A 17,661-nucleotide genomic window follows, 5' to 3' on the forward strand; every position below is an offset into this window, starting at 1 on the left:
ATATCACAGAAAAATTACCATTTCACAGAAGAAGAAACTAAGGCGCAAGAAAAATTCCTTTACCTGAATTGTATCAGCACCTCCCACATACCAGCCCGGTGACCGAGCCTGTGGCTGCTCCATCAAAACCAGGCATTTTTGCACTTAAAAGCAGCAGCTTTTTTATTCTCCAGCTTGGGAAAAGGGTTCCTCTCAATGTCAGCCTGGACTTACATCCAGGTGACTGTAGGATAAAAGCAGGATCAGGCTGCACATCATTCTGGCAGTGATCAGGACCCCCCCACTGGTCTTTTCCCCAGCAGTGATGTGCACCACAGACAGTATATTCTGCTAGAATTTTGGATGAGCCTGGCTCATGTATGGAGCTGGAAGGAAATAAAAAAAAATAATTCAGGAGAAAAAAAAAACCCACAAACTATTGTCAACCTCCTGCTTTCCAGCAAAGGGACCTGTGTCCAGGGGGGAGCTTGGTCCCAACCACCCCCAACAAGCAGGAGCATGGGGACTCGCCGTATCTTCGTATTGAGTCACATCACAGGCACCATCAAGGTCTGGATGTTGGGTTTTTTTGAATAGCATAAACAAAAGTAAACAGGAACCTTAAGACGTTTGGGCTGTAAAATGGCTCTTTTGATCCAGATCCAAATATTTTCGGTTTTGCCATCAGTGTGGCACCTGAACGTCTGATTTCGGGGACCCTGAGGAAGGTCCCTGCTCCGCTGCCCTGCTTAAAGGAACATCAGTTCTCAAATTCTTTTCATCAAAACCATTTTCACCATGGGATTTGCACAGCACAGCTATAGACATCAAAGAACAGGAGGAGAAAGCACTCAAAAAGTCACGGAGGGAGGAAACTTCAACAAGAAACCTGAAATAATGTGTGTTGGTAGGATGGAGAGATACAGAAATGATGCTCAGGAAGAAATCAGCAAAGGACAAAATGCTTGGAGCCACTGCAGCTGTGTTATATTAAGGAATAAAAAAGCCCAAATACTTTAAAAAAATAAAAGATTTTTTTAAAAAAAAGAGGGAAAAGGGTAGGAAAAAAGAGCTGGAGGAAGACATGGAAGGAAGCCCTGGAGAACTAAAAGCCTATATAGATACAGCTACAGAATAACTTAATTAAAGAACAACGTCCAGGTAGCATTTTCCCTGCTCATTGAAGGGGGGCTGGACCAAGATGACCTTTAAAGATCCCTTCCAACCCAAACCATGCTATGATTGTATGATTTTTTTGTCCAGGGAGGATGCTGTTACTTGTACAGTAGAGCCTGCAGGACCACAGATGTGGAACGGCCAAGCAGAGAACATGATAAAATGCGGGAAAGAATGTCAGGCGATGTGGAGCAGTAACACTGAGGTGTATTAAATAAAAAATAAAAAATTTAAAAATCAGGTACTACAGCCACAAACAACAGTATAATAAATACAGTCTTGATCATCGACTGCAGAAACCTTATGTGGTCCAGCTGTACCGAGATGGCACAAGGGTAAAAAAGGAAAAGGGTTATGAGCTGTAATTAGAGTGTAATTCTACCAAAAACCCAGCACCCAAATGAAGACCCTATTTCATCTACAACCATGGAGAAAATTAGGCTGAAGACTAAACCCCATCACCTGCTCAAAACCCAGGTTTCTGACTGCCTTATTTCAAATAACAGCATTTTTTGGAGGGGATCCTTCCAGCCTTTCTGCCTTTTGCAGTCTTGGAGGAATTGGGAAGTGCATAATATAAATTAAAAATAAAATAATTGAGAAATATGGGAAGTTTCAAGAGTTTACCAACAAATTCCACCCCTTCAGCTGTTCAATTTTTAACGACTTCAGCAGCAAAAAATTACCCTTGCTGGAATGGCCTGGCTCCAGGAATGAATTTGATTCCAGCTGTTGTGTTAAATGAATGATTAATAGATGTCTTTGTTCTGGCTGCATCTGCCTTTCACGAGAACATCGACGTTAACCTGGGCATAACACCCCAATTCTGCCTTTGGTGTATTTTTCACTCCACCTCTTCACCTTCAAGGAGATAAGAAAGAGTCAGATGGGCAGAAGCTAACGCAATGTCACCATAAAAAGGGAAATAAACTTGGTAAAACCCAGCTCTCCCAATACAGAGTTAAATAAGACAAAGAATTTGGAATACAAAGAATCTGCAGAAGCTACAGAGCTCCTGCAAGGAGCCCAAGTTTCATTTTCTTGCCCATTCTCCTGGGCACGGTGATTAATTATGAAGGCTGCAGAAAACAAGCGAGCGGAGGGGAGCCGATTCCCTGCCGGCAGCACCGAGCCCCAGCCTCGCGCGCTGCTCATCCATCACCCGAACCGCTGGCAAACCCCAGCTGAGGGCAACGTCCGCTGCCCACAGCCCAAACCGCACATCCCCAGCTACAGCCTGCTGGCAAGCTGGGAACTCGGTCCGACCTTCGGCCATTCCCACCGAAAAGAACCACCAACTACAGGTTAACCTACTTCAGTATCTTTTTTTTTCCAAGGTATTCGCCAATTAAACACCAGAAACTGAGAACCTTTCTAAATAAAGTAAAAAAGAATAAACTAGAATAAACTAGAATAAACTAAACTAAACTAAAATAAACTAAAATACCTTGTGGCAATTCAATCATACCATCAGGTCACACCACTGAGCATCTCACTCTCAACTCCGCATTAATGTGGTTATACAAATACTGGTTCTTTTAAGTTTTCTCCTGAATCAAGCATAGGGTTTTGAGCTAACAGGCTCCAAATAGTTCATGTAGGGCAAATTAAGCTCAGAGTAAGTTTTAACGCCAATGATCCTTCTTCCCCAGATCTTCTACCCTCTAAATCTTTTGGCATCACTGCCACTCCATCACAAGGCCCCACACTGTGACAGGTTATTAAATCTCCAGCTCAAGTACCAAGGTTTTCAGAAAAGGAATTTTAAAAAGAAGTTAAAGCTGTTTGTCTGTCAGATAACCCTACAAGGCAGTTAGCTAGGGCATTCTGAGCTGAGATTTTGCTTTTTTTTATGTTTACTTTTATGTTTGCCTTTGAGAGAAGAGGTGTCGGGTGCAGCTCCAAACAAACCAGAGCTCTTGGCTTTCCATCTTAGGTCAACAGCAACGGTACCCAGGGTATCTTCCAAAAGCTCCTCCAAAATTGAAGTTTAAACCAATGGTTGGCTACAAGAACCCAATGAAGAACCACAGACCATGAAGGGACGGGACATGGCGGTCTGGCTGCTCGGCATTTCCAGACGTCACGACAGATCGGAGGTTTAATGATAACAGGCAAGACAGAGAAGTTGTGGATGCCCCATCACTGGAAGTGTTCAAGGTCAGGTTGGACGGGGCTTTGAGCAACCTGATCTATTGGAAGATGTCCCTGCGTATTGTAGGGGGGTTGGACTAGATGATCTTCAAAGGTCCCTTCCAACCCAAACCGTCCTGTGATTACATGATTTTAGAGTCCTTTCAAAAGACCTCGAGCCTGATCTCGTGCAGCTGTGGGCAACAGCTGCAACTGATTTATAAACCACCAACTAATCTGAATTTACTGCCAGTGTTCAAAGTTTCCTGATTTAAATGAGTCCAAAGAGGTGGAGAAGCAGTATGCAGGAATTCAGAGTAAGAGGATCCCTAGCAAAATACCGGAAGTGCCCATTTGTAACGTAGGTAAGATGAGCTCTTGACATTGACCTTTAAAAGCCACCATCTCGATGGATGTCATTCCAGGTTAGGGAGGGAAAATGAGGTTTAGTTTATCCGAGACACGACTGCCTTGCAGTAAGCAGATGACACTCCAGAAGGAGAACTTCAGGGATGAAAATTATTTTCATGATACATGAAGAAATAGAAAATGTTCTTTGGATTTTACAACTGCTCGAATAAACTCCCAGCTTCACCTACGTCCCATGAGAATCCTCTAGCAGCCTTCTTGGAAAAGCTTGCAAAAGCATCTATTGACAGAGCAAGCTGACGTAGCAACAAGAGCAGATCAGATGAGACCACCAGATACCTCCACTTCTCTGTGCCTTGTACTTTACATACAAAACCCACAAACCACCTTACACTGACCAGCTACAGTGATCTTACTGCATTGACACTGATCATCTACTAATTATTTATAGAGACAAACATTCCAACATGAGATTTATCTTGATGCTCCAACAGCCAAAAACTCTTCCAGGAACCTGCAGCTTCTCCCAAAAGAGGGATGTGCTCCTTTATGCCAACAGCAGCATCTCTTTGGCCCGCCTGCACGTGCCCATGGACCACCGCTGGAGCTGAGCAGAATAAATACAACACGAACACACGAGGCTCAGCACTTCGCTGAAGTGATTAAATCCACACAATCATGTTAGCATCCTTTGACAGCCAAGCTCCAGAGAGGTTTCCTACCCTCTCCAGGTAGCAAACAGCAGACAAGGAGCATCCGAGGTAAATGTCTGAATGGGAAAGCAAGAACAAAATAGCTTTGTTTTGTTAAAAAAGCAGCAAAACCAAGCAGCACGTTCAAGCCTCCATGTTTGCCGAAGCCAGCAAATTCAGCACCTTCCAGCCCAGCTTCTTGCACCACTGAAAAAAAAGGTATAAGAAACTGGAAAAGTCGCTAGGTTATGATTTCTGCATCTAGAAAATTAAGTTCATTGTAAATGTCTAGTTTAAGCAACTGTCAGCACTTAATGTTTCTATTTACTCCAGTCCAAAAGAGCAAACTTTAAACAAAAAAGTGAACTTCATTAAGCATGTCACATTCTTTTGGTCATGCCAGCTACAGTGGTGAGCAAGATGCTTTTCCCAGCCTCCACGCTACAAGCTTCGACACACCAATGTGGTGTTTAAAAACCCGAAGTCCCTCCCAGCCCAGAGGCCGGATTTACTGAGGAAGAGATTGGTGACAAAACACGACTCAGCCCAACTTTTCTCATCTCAGAGATGCTTCAAGGTTGCTCAGTCCCTGCTCTGCATCAGCGGCTCCAAGGCTTACAGAGGTGTCTATGCACACATGCGGCTGTTGCAAATTCACGGCAGCTGAAGCTTTGACAACAGAACACATCTAAACCATGGTACAAGGAGGGCATGGACCTGTCGGAGCAGGTCCAGAGGAGGCCATGGAAATGGCCAGACAGCTGGAACACCTCTGCTATGAGGAAAGGCTGAGAGAATTGGGGTTGTTCAGCCTGGAGAAGAGAAGGCTCCGGGAAGACCTTATTGCGGCCTTTCAGTACTTAAAGGGGGCTTAGAAGAAAGATGGGGACAGACTTTTTAGCAGGGCCTGTAGTGACAAGACAAGGGACAACGGTTTTAAACGGAAAGAGGGTAAGGTTGGGTTGGACGTAAGGAAGGTATTTTTTACAATGAGGGTGGTAAGACACTGGAGCAGGTTGCCCGGAGAAGTTGTGGGTGCCCTACACATCACTGGATGTGTTCAAGGTCAGGTTGGATGGGGCTTTGAGCAACCCGATCTAGCTGAAGATGTCCCTGCCCATGGCAGGGGGGTTGGAAATAGATGATCTTTAAAGATCCCTTCCAACCCAAACCATGCTGTGGTTCTATGATCTCCCCATTTTTGGTTGGGTGGCCACACTGACAACTGCCACCCCAGATGCTCCCACACCACTACCTCTGTCACCACCACAACTGGGAGCAAAAAGGTGACAACCGCCCCTATGAGGTACAGCAAAACCTACACCTTGTCCTTCTTCACCCGGCTGCCATCCTGGTGACCAGCATGAACTGCTCAGGGAAGATGCAAGAGCATGCAAAGGCATGGCCAAACCTTGGGCATTGGGGGTGGGGGGAGTGGGGTGGGGTGGGGTGGGCAAGTTGCAGAATACACAGTTCAGGACAGCTGTGGGGTTCATCATCAGTTCTCCAAGGAGTAACCCCAAACTTCTGAGCCTTCTCCTGAGAAGTAGGTGGACGATATATCCTCACCCATGTATGTGTACCTAGTAGTGGTAATCCAACGTTACAGGACACTGCCCACAAATAAACTTGAAATCAAAGTTATTAGGTAACAGGCAGGTGCTTATTTTCGGTACCAGCTGGGTCAGCAAAGGAATCACTCATTTCTGAATGTTAAGCGTGATTACCAGTGCTAAAATCACCATTTTCCTTCTACCCACCCAAAATTTGCAGCTACAAACTCCTCTGTGTACGTCCACCTTGAGGCTTTAAGGTCCTGCTCTGGAGTGATAAAATAAAAAATCAATAGCCAACACTTGGAGACGCCAGGCAGCTGGTTTTGTAACCCAGCTTCTGCACACTAAGGGATACTCTGAAATGAAGCCGTATTCTCCTCCAGGTTTCAGACTGGGCTTCAGCCAGGACGTCCAAGAGTAAGAGTTTGCATTTCTCTCTCAAGAACCATCTCCAAGTCAGGTGTGGACACATCTGACCACCGTTTCCCCTCTTCCACCATGTACTGCAGGACAACCATACACACATTACATATATACCTACAAGATGCAAGACCGTCTTGGCTAGAAAACACATTTAATGATGCAAAACCTCCACGAGCTCTGGGTAAGGGAAGGGTGAATTTTGCTATTGAAATTGAAACTCAGCCTAGAATTGCTAAGCGACAAAAACAAAAGATGTTCTTCCCAACGGATGGCGTGTGTTACACACTGCAGCGGTGCAAGCTTGATATTCAGCAGTAAGAAGTGCAAACTTAGGGGAAAAAAAAACCGCAGAGCAGGCTTCTACCCCCCTAAATCCCTAAAATGCCTGTGCCGAAGGGGTTAAGTACACAGTAGACCGCGTGAATTTGGAGCAGCAACCAAGGAATCCAAGCACAAAGCCAAAATTATATAAATCAAGGTTCGACTGCAAAACCACAGTTGTCATAAAACTTCCTCCTCTTATTTTGCTAAAGTGGGGGTTAGTCCACTGGGAAGATGGTAGAGGGAAAGATGTTTAAAACAACACCTGCACAGACTGACAAGACCCTGATGCTTCGATGAACTTGGCCTCTACGAAGAATTGCTTGATGCATGCCACAGAGGACAGAGGTGAGCACTCGGATAGGAAGGGGGACACCTTTTTATCTCTTCTTCCTGAAAATATATGGAGATATTTACTAAGTCAGTAGCAAGACTTGCTACGTAATGCATATATGCATTTTTATATATATTTATATACTAAAAATTATTATTTTATATTTCTATAGGTATCAATGACAATTCCCTGCCTTGATGAGGATATATAATCAGGGTAGGAGACACAGTAAGAACATAGCTCCCATTGTTTGTCCCTAAACCCAAATGCTTGGCATCCCACCCAGAGCCAGGTAGAACTTGGAGCATCCTTATTCCCCCAGGGACCCACATCCGCACCGAGCTGGCTCCCCTTCTGTGTAACCGGGCAGGCTGCAGAGCATGGGGATTTTGGTAGCAGCCGTGGTCTTGATGCTGCGGGGGTATTCCAGGAGGTCTCCGTCCCTTCCACCACAGTGGGTGGAGGCTGCACACGAAGCAGAGATGTCCCCAAATGGCCCATCTTCAGGAAAAGGCATGAGCTGCTTGCTTAACTCAGGGCTGCCTCGGAAGCGGATGCGGTACGTAGGTAACTGCGCCTTAGGACATACCCCAAAGGGAAGGAGCCTATTAAGAAACCAGATGATTAACCTGTAGCCCAGTATGAGCAGAGACCACCCCTGAGGGGTACACTGGTGTACTAATGGCATCAGCCCCAAGGTTGGTGGTCCTGCTGTCTGATCCCTTCTGAATTGATAAACCACTTCTTCAACCTTTGCTCTTCTAATGCCAGAAGGACGCTGTTCTTTTGTACTTTTGGGGTACTTTCCAGCCCCAAAATGCTTCACAAACAACACAGTTGGGAGCAAAGTGCTACATGCAGACCCTCCCCTTGCCAGGGGAAGGATCCATACCTCCTCACTCCTCTTACTGTAGTTTTAATGCCTCGTAAGAGGTTCCACAACAGGAATAATTATAAACCGGTTATGAAAATAGCTGACCTCCCGTGGAGCAGAGAGGTCCTAAGGGTTCAATTACATGACAAGAGAAAACAATCAAGAGACACCCTGGGTTCAGCCTTGCTTTTAAAAATGTCTTGCCTTTGTTATTCTTACCTAATTGTAATGGCTTAGGTAACCAACCTTAATTGCGAGCCAGCTGCGTCTGCGGTGCACACAGCAACCCTGGTACCTGCAGTGCCCGTCAACAAAATCGGGTCTGCTGAGCTGGGATCGTCCAGAGCATCCTACCTATTCCCAAATGGGAATGAACATCAAAACGGTTCGTTATGTTTTTTAATTAAATCTCTGATGTTGATGACGTTGTTTTAATGCAATGCCACTTTCTTCTTGTTCAACAGAATTTGTACCAGGAAAACTTGGGGAAAAGGTGCATTTGGGGTTGGTTAAGGCTCAGCACCAGGAATCACCAACCATGGGTTATCAGAGATGGGCTTCCCTTGTGGTCACCTCCAATCCTCCTCCCTCTCAAGCCTGAAAAGCAGGAGAAATGCTTCTCCCATGAACCACAGAGGGGAAAGTAAGTAACTTATTTATGCTGATCTTATTCTCCAGATCACAGAATCATAGAACAGAACAGTTTGGGTTGGAGGGGACCTTAAAGATCATCTAGGTGCCTCCAGAACCACAAAGGCACATGAAAATTAGTATCACAACAAAAATAATCCCAGTCTGACCAATAACATGCTCAGAAACCCACTGTACATACAGTGTCTTCAACAGGGGGATACAGGACAGATCCCAGTTGGTCGCCACCAAGGAACACGGTGGTCTTGGTTCCCACTGCACAACTCATAGATAGTCCTGGAGTCAAGCACCAAGCAGAAAGTTCTTCTCCAGCAGTGCAACCTGGAGAGAGCACCCTTCTCCGAAGGTGCAGGGCAATCAGGGCCAGCCTACACCCATCCATCACCGTAAGGATGCGAAGAACCCGGCCTGGTCTATTATGAATTATTTTAAAAGGAAGATATGTGCACCTATCATCATCTCTGCGCTGCCATCAGCAGCAGTTAGAGCAAAATTATATACTACTAGCAAAGCAATTTGATAAAATAGCTGCAACACAGAAGAGCATACCCTGAGATTGCTGAAGGCGGCACGTGCAAAAAGGGACAAAACTCGCAGGAAATTTTGAAATCCTTAACCCTTAGGGATCCCAATCTCATTATGTTCTAAAGATTCAAATGCACACAAATTTAATCTTTTCATCTGTGCACAAAAAAAAAAAACAACCCTGACCATTTTCTACACTGCTCTGAGGGTTGAGTCTCCATCAGGCAAAGCACAAAACGAGGGCAGACAAAAAAAAAGCAGCAGGGACAAGCGGCTCTCACTGAATGATGGACACAGCAGGAATCGGGAACCTCTTCTTTTTTACAGAAATCCTGCTGCTCAGCAAAGCCTTTGCTCTGAAAGAGGCTCCCACTGACTTCCAAACCGCAGCGGGATCTTGAGCCTCTGCCCTCTCAGAGGCAGGATCCGGATGGTGTGACAGAGGGTTGCTCAGGAGATGGGGCATTGGAATGACCTCCTAACACCCAGCACCAAAACAGCTCACCGCTGCCCTATTTATAATAATTGTTTCCAAGCAAACTAAAAAAAAAATTCTCAAATTACTATGGTTTAAAAAGCTGCACATTAAGTGGGAAAACTACAGACTGCCTCCTCTTCCTGACACGCAGCAGTGAGAAGATGAAAGACCACTTGTTCCCTACAAGTAGCTGCTATCTATGGTCCAGCAGCTACCTCTTTATGCCCAGGAGATGTTTTCGCTTCGGTATAATCCCCCAGAATCAACCTCTGCTTGGTTTTGTCACAGAGCCTTCCCAATGAAATCAGTGATGAAGCCTCTTGGACCAGAAAAGCTAGCATCTTCATCCTTCCTCTTCAGAGCATCAATGCCTGCCTCTGCCACCAGAGATTAGGAAAAAAGCCTTTCCCAGGGCAGGATAAACTGTAGCTGCCCACTCCAGGGATTTTTTTTGCATCTTCTTTAAGCCGTCGCCATCAGAGAGGGGATATCAGATCAGCAAGACCTCTGCTCCAAATCCACTCGAGCTGTGTATTACAACAGGACCCAGAGGACCTGAGAGCAGAGCGTTATTATGATTGGCACTGCACAAATACACAGAATTAGATTGTCCCTGCCCCAGATGTCAAACCCGGAATAGATTAGACTAAGTGAAAGGAAAAAAAAAATGACCATCTCCATTTTATAAGCAGGGCCTCCAGCCAGAAATTTCAGTGTCTTGCCAAAAGCCCTAAGGAGGACTGAGACATGCCAGCCCAAACCTCACAGGAAAGCTGATCTCCGCAAGCAAGCTCTTTGGTTCTCCCTCACCCACTTCACACTGGGTCTATGAACCCTTCCGGTGACCAGGCAGCTGAGAAGATGAAAGCCACACACTCCTCTTGCCTGCTTACAATTTAGTTTTCATCTAAGCAGCCACGGCAACCTCCAGACTTAGACCAGGCAGCGTTTCAGCAGCACCTCCGTATCCTAAGGGTGGTGAGATGCTGGAGCAGGTTGCCCAGAGAAGTTGTGGATGTCCCATCACTGGAACTGTTCAAGATCAGGTTGGACAAAGCTTTGAGCAACCTGACCTAGTGGAAGATGTCCCTATCCAAGGCAGGGGGGTGGGACTAGATGATCTTCAAAGGTCCCTCTCAACCCAAACTATTCTGTGATTGTATGATCATGTTGATAAACCAAAATTGAAAAGTTAAAGCCCAATCCACAAAGACAACTATGATTTTACAGCTCACACCACCGCTAAGAAGTAGGACATCTTGCTCATGCCGGAGAAGAGCATAGCGCAGACCCTGCTCCCCAGAAGAAGACAGGCCAGCTCTTGTTTTTTGGCCCTGCCCTGGGTTCCCCACGTCACTGAGCGTGCAGCAAGTCTCAGTCTCAGGAAATGCGTGGGTGTAAACAGGTCACCAATTCACAGACGACAAAACATGGCACTTTCCAACTGATGTAACACAAAATAAAGGCAGGTGATGTGACCACATATGACTTCTGGGGAAACCACAGATCGTTCCAGACAGGGGACTCACCAAAAAAAGCCTGTGAGCACGTGGGAAGAAATGAGCATCTCTTCTGAATGAAAGAAAGCAAGAGAGAAAGGCAGCACACTAGTGAGAGTGGTACCCCTGGCGCTCAGGGCAAGGCAAGGAGTCCAGCATCACAGACACCATGGCTCAGCATCCCCAGGAAAAGTCCTGAGGAATTTAGGGAGAAAAAGCATCTTTCGTTCACAAAACTACATGATTATACTGATTTTGGTACAGACAGATTAAACCCAAGGTAGAGAGGAGATGATGCTTTAACAGCTGCTGAAGCAGAGGGATGATAATCCCCAAGGAAGAGTTATCTCCCCCCTCTTCTTGCACATCAGTCCTGCCAGAACCGGGTGCTCGTGCCCTTCGCTCGCCCCACGCTAGTCACGAACATGGGGAATCACATTCAAACTACACATGTTGGAACAATACAACTGCGTAAGAGGCAGGAGAAAACCTTTGCCCTGAAATCTCCCACAGCATGCAACGCCGCAAAAGCCTTTCTGGTCATGATGGAGAGAAGCCCTTGGAAAAGCACGTCTCGGGGGGTCCATGCAATGCTCTGGGCATTAAACTTAATCTCTCTTAAACTCTCCAGAATTTGATATTCCCTCTGCTTAACCACATTCACTTGCGGAGCAGGTCCTGCAACATTTTCCCCAGGTTGAGCAAGACTGCTCACGGGCCAAGTCTGCTGGCAAAGCAAAGGCATGTTGAACGAGGTGTGCAGGCAAGGTGGTCCCCGTGGCCACCACGTGCGACTGCAACATGTCCCCTGCTCCAGGGAGTCTCCAGAGCTTGGAGAAGAAAGGTTCAGGCTGTGTTTTCAGACCTGCGTAGGAAAGGACTGGCTATCGGGATGGCTACATAGAAGCAGAGCTGTTTTCAGCCCCACAACCTTGACAGCATTCCTCAGCCATCATGCACTTCCCAGATCATAAAGAACTCTCCCTAGAAATGCCCTTTGTAATCACACAGTCAGAATAATCATGAATTGAAAGTTACTTTCCCGAAACTGGGTTTCATGTTGCAGAGGAGATTGTTACAATAGCAGTACCTGCAAGAGCAAAAATAAAGGTACACTCAGTGTCACGCAAGGCTCGGATTCCTCAGCAAAGATTGGGAACAAGTAACCTCAAGTGAAAACTGCTTCGGGTGATGAGGACAAGGAAGATGTACTTACTGCAGTGACAAAGGACTGTGCCTTTCATTGGGTTCTTTTGTTCATCTGAAGGACCAAATGCCACCCCAAAATGCCACCTCAAAGTATGTGGAAATGCAGAGTGATGCAGCCAGCTGCTTTGAGATCCCCAGTCCCATCTGATGGGCCAAACCTGGAGCTAAAGAGCACGTGGGACAAAGTTATCAATGTCCAGGTATCTCCTGGGAACCCCCATCTTCCAGCACCACAGGCACAGAGCAAACCTACACCTACTTCATCCCAATGACTTGGAAGAAAAGCAAACCCTCCTGCTTCAAGGATGTATCAGCTACTAATTACCAGGGATTAGAAAGATATTTTCTCAGAGAGAAGCTATTCCATCATCTCCACTGCTGTTTTCTCACAGGTTCCTGGCAGCGCTGGACGGCACTGGACATGGATGAACTCTGGCTCCCCGCTGACTGCTGCCATCTGCGTGCTCCCCCAGTTGCACACCCGACCTCCCTCCTTGGTGTAGTTATACCGGCTACAAACAAACTGCATTTAGCACATCTTCAGAAACTTCATTAACCTGACAGGAGCAGGAATGCAGCGTGACCAACCCCATGAAGCAAACTGAAACCATTTTCTAACAAGTGCTCTAATGTTAAAGTCCAAAAATATCATGTTTCTCGGGAGGCTCTGAAACTCAAACCAAAAGTGAGCTGGGAAGCAAAGCCATGCTCAAATTCAGAAGTATTTTTAAGAGCTTTTCCATTTCAAAGTGCTTACTGTCCTATAAAAAAAAAGGATGAAGTCTTTTTCCAAAATATTTTTAATGGCTCCTGAGGAGTCCCTGTACTATAAAAACTTTACATCTTAACCAAATGTTATGAATGTATATGAATTTCTACGGCACTCACAAACTGTATAGCTTTGGTCTCCAGATGAACACAATTCCTCCCATGCCCTGGACAGTGAGAAATCCTACCAAAGGAACTAGATTGAGCTCCTCACTGCTTAAAATTAGCTCAACTAGGGTTTGTTTCCAGCTACATCATAGTACTTTATATATATATGTACACTTGTATTACAAGTTAGTAAGATTGGGGTTGTTTTTAGCTGAAGCTGGATCCTGCAAATAGGTCTACGTTGACAGATTTTGGCACTCACATACTGCCCCGATAAAGTTTCCAGCACAGACTAACTTTTAAGGAAGCAAGTGAAGACTTGGGGGACTCCAAGATTCATGCATGAGCTGGCATGAGATATATTTTAATTTAATATCTGGAAAAGCAGGTATTCTGTCTGACTGCCAACCCAGCACCCATCCATCCTGCTTCCTGCAACAAGAGAAGCAGCTTCCGATTTTCATTACAGATTCAAGCCCATACCTATAAAAATTAATATCAAAAGTGATCATAGATGTTAAAAGGCTCCTCTCAGCGTGGCTGAACCAGCCCAGACTGCGATCAAGATGCAACCCACGCCAGCAGAAGAGTTATTTTTCTGCAAACGCTGCCACTCCCTGAAAAAGATTTACAAACCCGGGAGACGATTTCCCCCCTGCGTCATTATTTCAACACTGCGGCTTGTGCCAGCATGGTGCTGGTGAAGAGACATCATTTCTTTCCCCATATTTCGAGGAAATAAAGAGAAAGCTTCAGGGTACACAGCAGGCCCACGAGCTAAGCTCCCCGACGCCAGAATATTGCCCCAGCAAGGTGCATCAGCCACCAGAAGTCACCGGTGAGCTGAAGTGTCCTCACCCGTGTGCACATCGCTGCTAGGAGGCTCGCAGAGCTGGATGATGACATCATGTTGACATGTCATGATGTCACCACGCACCTCAGCCGCATCCTGGGAGCAGGCAGGAGGCACGTGAGGCTGCTCAGGCTCGGCAGCGCGGCGGCCACCAAGGTCCATCTCCAGCATCACCCTCCTGCAGCTCTTGGTGGGCAAGCCAACAGCAGGGCACGGCCACACAAGCAGTTGGAGCAAAAGTTGGGTTGCTTCTTTCGTTCACAGAAAGAAGGAAAAATAAATAAGTGTTTTACTACGACCTCGTATTTGGCAAACAGCACACGGACCTGTAGTCACTGGCCAGCACTATGCACCGCAGCTGATACTGCATGTGTCCATGCATGGAAAATAGTTACAAGCAAAACCCACTACTTCAAACAAACTATTTTTGCCCAAACAGCACCCCTTTAAGAAAAACAACAACTCAATTCCCATCTAATTCTTTGAACCTTCTCAATATTCCCCAAGGACCATATTAGAGCTGTGCAAGGAGTGCTGGGGCAGGAGGCAAGGGGAGACCTTCCCATCTCAACTCCTTCCCTTCCCGACTTCCTTCCCAGCACAGGGATGAAGCACTAGACACAGCAGCAAGCTTTGCATGGCAAAAAGCGCGCTCTCCAAATTTTGGGCTGTAAGATCACCATACAGCATGTGCAGTGCCTTTTTAGCATGCAATTAGCAAGCAGTTAAATTTGTCTGTCAGGTGTCAGGATTTCGGGGGATAATAAAGCTCCCCTGGACCATGCTTACCGAAGGCAGAGGGATTCACAAGCTGGATGGATGAGCAGGGCAGAGCAGATGCACAGCGAAACCCACAGCTGGTTATCGACGGATACTATCTTACTGCAATACCAAGAGGAAGAGACTGAGCTGAGAGAGGAAGGAAGACTTAAAAGCTAATGAATAATACCAAGAAATGGAGGTTTTACTGTCTCAACCCTTGACTTTTTGCCCTGTAATTATGAGAATTACGCCACTATTTAGACGTGTCTTCTGCTCCAGCAGAAATCTGCCAGCAAAACTTTTTCTGGGATTTCCATGGACTCCTTCTGTAGGTCTGTCTGTAAACAATTTTAATGCAGCAGGTGCCCCAGCAAACCCTGGGGCTATGGACAGCCTGAGCAGGAGTCAGGTCTAAGTTTACGGGAATTAAATTTGATCTCAGGGTCTCAACTCCAGGAGCAAGAGAACTGCACATGCAGCATCAAAAGCTGGTAAAGGGGTAACCCAAATTCACAGTGACTACAGCAAAATTGTCATCCAGCCTCTGCAATCAACACTTTATGGAAAAAAGTATCTTAGACCCTGTTTCTACCTCATTTTTTTGCAAAGCACTTTCAAAGAAATACTTCAGTTGAGAAGCAAGGTAATTTTTTTTTTTGTCTGCAAGAAAAGTCATTCAGACCAAGAACTGAAGCTTCCTCCTTCCTTACCCGTGCACCTGCATGACAGCCTAGATATAAATTAGATGGATGAGAAAGGTGGATAAGTTGGTTTCTATACTTGGTAATCAAAGTGCAATTACACCAGGAGTAGAAATTTGGCATCCAAATTTCTTTTTCCAAAAAAAAGAGAAATCTGCATCAGTCACTTACAATATAACTCCACTACGAAGACTATCTAACATTTGAAAGGTAACCAACCGTGCTTATCAGACAGTCTACTCACAGTTTCTGTTTGCAACCTACTAAGCACATCATATATCCCCTGCAGGAGAGGTTCAGCAGGCGTAGGGCTGCAGCGAGGTGGCAACCACCAGAAGAACCAAGCACACCAGCTGGGGCTCACCTTCACTCAGTTGAGGCATCTCCACAGCAGCTCCTCAGCCCAGGTTCCCTGTACCAACCCTGGAGAGGAACAAGCTCCTCTGGGGAACGGCTTTCAGGTGTCCACTTGCTTGTATAGGTGGACATCTGAAACAGGCCACTGCTCTTAGAACATTAAACCATCCACCTCTCCCCACCACCACTACCAGGCATCATCACCACTAGCCTAACTGCAGATACGCACCTCCAGTGACATGATTCCCATCTTCCTGATTAACGCCTAGTTGGAAAGACGGTATATTCTGAATATTTTACTGCTGGATATTTCACACGGCTGCTAAGATGCGGACTGCTAACCTTACAGAACATATGGTATGACTCTGCTCCAAGCAGGTTCCCACGGGCAGACTCCTGAGCCCATGCCAGGTCCCAAAAAGAATAGCTGGTGCAGAGTCTCGCGTAGGGTCAGGATCTCTATTTGATGCATAAGGAGGGAGAGGCGGTGAACAGAGAGGTCGCACTTGATTCAGAGGGGACACGTGGGCGAGGGAGGGAGAGAAGCTTAATTCTTTGGGAATGGCATTCGTTACCCGGGAATTAAACATGCAGCAATGCTCCTTCTAAGAAAGAAGGTACAAGTTCAAGCAAACATACCTGTATACATTTATATCCTTTACTTATGTAAGAGTCTTTAAGCTTATACACAAATTTTGTGGCGTTTGGATATTTTCTGAATAACCACCGTAGCTTTGGAGTTGTTATGCCTGAGCAAGCTGAGCCTCAGCCACAAGTCTGCCACTGAAAAACACACAGGAGCCTGTTCTTGGTTAGTGAATCTGTCATGACCGTGACCACAGAAGTGAGACTTTCCCTGTGCAGCACATCCTGCCACAATTTTAAAGAAGATACTGCTAAATAATTATGAAAACACAGTTTTGCAGTTGTAGCGCACTGACCAGCACCGGCAGCCCAAGACAGTGCAGCTACTGGCACCACCAGCTCTCTGCCCATCAGGCTTCCCCCTGGGGTGGGACATTTGACTGACAGGTTTCCAGCGCTGCTGATGTGCTGACACGGGCCACTTTTGGACCCTAAAAATGTAATATACAGGTAACATCAGCTCAGGAAGATCCAAGGGTTGGCATTGGCCAAGCTGTAAGCCCTGTGGCTAACCCCAGGCCAGTTGCCTTTCTTGCTGCTGTTGTAGGAGGACACTGTAGGAGGCATTTCTCTCCACCTAGGAACACAGGGGGGTGGAGGAAACTAATACAAAACACCCTACAGCTCATTTATTTCTGCAGCAATTAATCCAAGGACAGCACAAACTAACGTTGGCCAACTCTAAGCAGAGGTTCAATTTTATCTCCACGGCAAGGAATGCCCTCTAAGGTCATCACAACCTGAAGGAAGAGAAGGTGGGGAGCATTTGTGTGACAGCAAAGTTTCTCCCATTTGCAATGCTGAATTTTCTCCAGCACGAGGAATTTGTCAGAAATGCACTTGATAAGCAAAAAAAAAACCCAACAGCAAAATGTAAACTCAGCTTTCTGGAAACTTTCAAGCAAGACTGCGTTGGTGCCACATGAGTAGAGGACACCTGCACAAGCGTGGGACTTCACCGGACTCACCGGGACCGTGTAGGTGAGAAGATGAAGGGGCTGCAGGACTTGTTGCACGTCGGTTGGGTGCTCCACACCCCCGTCATGCTGCTGGTGAACCTTTCAACTGCTGAAAGGCCCTTCCCCTAGTGCCACTGAGCCTCCTTCCCTCCCCAGCTGATGGTGGCACTAAAAATAGTCTGGAGAACTTGCAGAACCCCAACCAAACACAACCCATTGCATCACTTGGATATATGGATTCCTTAAGCAACCCTCTTCTGTAATCAAGACCCCATCACGACCGTGCGGG

At 46.2% G+C, this 17,661-nt stretch overlaps 1 protein-coding gene across 4 annotated transcripts in view; it reads right to left on the bottom strand.

Moving 5' to 3' along the window:
• NCOA1 (nuclear receptor coactivator 1) overlaps positions 1-17,661 on the bottom strand; it is a 184,527-nt gene that overhangs the window by 89,558 nt on the left and 77,308 nt on the right. The gene's annotated exons all lie outside the window — the stretch shown is intronic.

The sequence above is a fragment of the Buteo buteo genome, chromosome 17 (assembly GCF_964188355.1).
Source record: "Buteo buteo chromosome 17, bButBut1.hap1.1, whole genome shotgun sequence".
In the NCBI taxonomy this organism is placed as follows: domain Eukaryota; kingdom Metazoa; phylum Chordata; class Aves; order Accipitriformes; family Accipitridae; genus Buteo; species Buteo buteo.